Source organism: Exophiala dermatitidis (genome assembly GCF_000230625.1).
Source record: "Exophiala dermatitidis NIH/UT8656 unplaced genomic scaffold supercont1.3, whole genome shotgun sequence".
Classification (NCBI taxonomy): domain Eukaryota; kingdom Fungi; phylum Ascomycota; class Eurotiomycetes; order Chaetothyriales; family Herpotrichiellaceae; genus Exophiala; species Exophiala dermatitidis.
The window spans coordinates 1570960-1574604 of NW_008751648.1; positions in this window are offsets into that span (position 1 = coordinate 1570960).

Below are 3645 nucleotides of genomic sequence, written 5' to 3' on the forward strand. Positions count from 1 at the left end.
ATCCTTCGATCCTTCGATACGTGAATTAGCCTATAAGGGATTCTATAGTAATCCTATACTAATTCTATACTCGTGCTCGAGTAGGATCGGAGTAGGATAGGAGTAGAGTCTATACTTAGTACTAGATTAATCCTTACTAGGCGGACATATATATACCGATATCGCTACTACTTACATATATGCCCTTCTATAAAGGATTAATCCTATATCGATCCTACATCGAAGCTAAATCGACCCTACTCCGATCCTAATCCGATCCTACTCGAGGATCACTATAGGATCCCTTATAGGCTAATTAACGTATCGAGAATCACGAGAGAATTACGAGAGAATTACTACTAGGATAGAGATCGCTATAGAGATCGCTATAAACTATATCGAGAATTACTTCTTAACTTATTTAAATTTTTTAAATTTTTTATATTAATATATTACGTAATATTTATAGATTATAGATTAATATATCGAAAAGACTATTATCAATAGCGTCGTAGTCGAGTAGTAATAATATCACTATCGCCTAGAATTTAAAAAAGAAAAACTCTAACGGTAGTCTTTATGTTAAAATTAAAAAGAAAAAAACAGTGCTTCTAGTAGGGTTCGAACTCTCTTTTTTTTACTATTATAGTAGCCGATACGTGATCCGGATCCGATCTAGATCTGAGAAAATCAACTGATTAAGCCTCCGACCCAGTAATCGAGCTAGGATCAGACCTAGTTCAGTAACTAGATCCGAACTAGGTCCGAACCAGATCTGATCCTAGACCGATCCTAGATTAAGCCTTTGCAGGAGGCCAGTACTGTACATAGTATACAGTGCCCACCTCCTATAGGATTAATATAGTACTATGTAGTAATACCGTATTAATATGGTTTCGAAACTATTTAGAGGATTGAATATATATCTAATACGGTTCTACTATAGTTCGAAACCGATTCGGATACGATTTAGAATCGATTCGAAACTAGCTCGGAACTAGTTCGAAAATGTTTACGGATTTAAGCGTATTAAGACCGAATTAGCTCTGGATTCTAAGTTTCGATTTATTTACTGGTTTAAGTTTATCTATTAGTTCGAGTATATCTACTAGTTTAAGTATACTAAGTATCTACTAGTTTAAGTGTATCTACTAGTTCGGTATACAGTATCTACTAGTTCAAGTATACAGTACTGGCCTTCTATAGAGGCTCAATCTAGGATCGATCCAGGATCCGACCTACTTAGTAGTTTAGTAACTACTAGTAGATCCGAACCGGATCTAATCCTAGGTCGATCCTAGGTCGATTACTAAGTCGGAGGCTTCATCTGTTAATTACCTTAGATCCGGATTGGATCTAGATTACGTATCAGCTACATACATAGTAGTACTATAATACTTATAGTAGCCAAAAAAAAAGAGTTCGAATTCTACTTAAGATACTCTTTTTTGGTTTAAGACTATCGGTAGAATTTTTCTTTTTTAAATTCTAGGCCTTAGGGACATCGTTACTACTCGGCTACGGCGCCGTATACATATTATATTTCTAGTAGTAATTTCGATACAATCTATAACCTATAAATATTACGTAATATATTAATTTAATGAAAAGAGCTCGAGCACGCGCAAAGAGACACCTATATAAGCACGAGATACTAAGTAGATATATACGAGGAGTATACGATAATTACTAGATTAGGCCGCGGCGAGCGGCGCTAGCTAGCGAGACTAGGGGGACCTCGAGGCGTTCTAGTACGCCCCAGGGAATACTAGAATAATACGCGCTACGTAGGCGGGAAAAGAGTAAGAAGCTAAGAAGAGAAACGAGATAGAAGAAGATCTATACGATCTAGCGGACGATCTTTATATAATTATAAAAGATTTTAAGAAAGAGAGTATCGAAATAAGATAGCTTTAGATACTCGATAAGATAGTCGAATACGTAAAACGCGTCTAGGACGCATCTAGTATTCGCGATATACTACTATTAAAGGGTATTAAGATATAATTTATTTTAATTAAAAAGATAATTAAGAGAATTATATAGTCGCTACGAGACGCGACTAAATCGTTATAGATAGGCGTCGCTATACGCGACGCGGCCGTATAGTATACGACTCTCGTACTATTTATATATTTAGAGCGGTATATAGTAAGAATAACTATATTTAATATAAAGAAGATAATAAATAAGAAGATTCTTAGAAAGATTAAAAAGATAATTCTAATAGTAGTTACGATCTATATACTAAAAAGCGATAATATAGATATAACTCTTTTAACGAAGGCGATAAAGAATTATATCTAGGTAATATTCCTAACGAAGATAATATAAGTCTATAAATAGAACTATCTAATTAAGATTCTAGATATTCTACTAAGTACCCGAGTCGCGACCGAAAAGTAGACGAATAACGTAGGTCTCGCGACTATAGTCGCGAACGACTTAAGAATAGTTTCGTCGAGACTCTAGATCTCTAGAATTAAGTAGCTCTATCTAACTAAATAGATAGAACGTATATATACTAAGAGAAAGATTTATAGATCTCTTCTTATTAGACTATAAAGCTAGATAATATATTAAAGCGTAATCTAAGGCGATATTATAATAAAGATGTACTTCTATAAGGTTCGTCTTTTTAAGAGAGTACTTTAGAAGATCTAGTACTTTAACTACTAGTAATAAAATTATATCTAGAAAGTGTATATAAAGCCTACGAGATATAGTAGATATATTAGAGTCTACGAGTTAAAGAAGTATACTAAGAAGAGAGTCTCGTACGCTAACTACGATAAGGCTTATAAGGCGTAGTACCTATATACCTACGATATATACTAGAGATACTATAACTATATTTAGTAAAGATAAGTTATAGCCCTTATATAAATAGTAAGTATTCGAGCCGTACTTTAGAATAGCTAGACTATAAAGAGATAGACTATAGTAGGGAATAAGAGGTAGAGGGAGACCTCCCTTAGAGCGCTTATATAGAAAAGAATAAGATAACTAACTTATATAGAGATAGTAGTATATAGTCTCTAATAAAGATATCTCTTCTTCGCGAGCAAGTTATAAAATAATTATTAACTATCGCTAGAGTTAAATATATAGAAGATAAATATTATAGATACTTTCGATAAATAAATTCGAGATTATCTAGTATAACTATAATAACTTAAACGACTATATATTCTAGATACTCTTCGATAGCTTTATATAGCCTATAGTACTTATAATCTAAAAACTAGCCTTTAATCGTTTTATAAAATTAATCTATTACCTTAAGCTCTATTAACTAGTATACGAGACTATCTAGATAATATAAGTATACTTTATAATAAGGCGAGATATATCTATTTCGTACTAGAGACGTATATAATTTAAGCTAAATATAGTACTACTTAATATTAAGATAAAAGAAAGAAAACTCTTAATAATTAATATCTATAACTCTAGAAGAAGCTAGTCTAGAATCGCTAAATAGAGAAGAATTTAAGAAGCTCTTAATAAAGCGATCGACGAGACTATTATTCTAGGCGACTTTAATATATATTATCTAGTATAGAGAGATATAGAAGTTATATATAAGTAGTAGATAGAATATCTATTAACGATAACGAAGATATAGAGACTAATACTTCTAATTTAATAAAGAGATATATTATA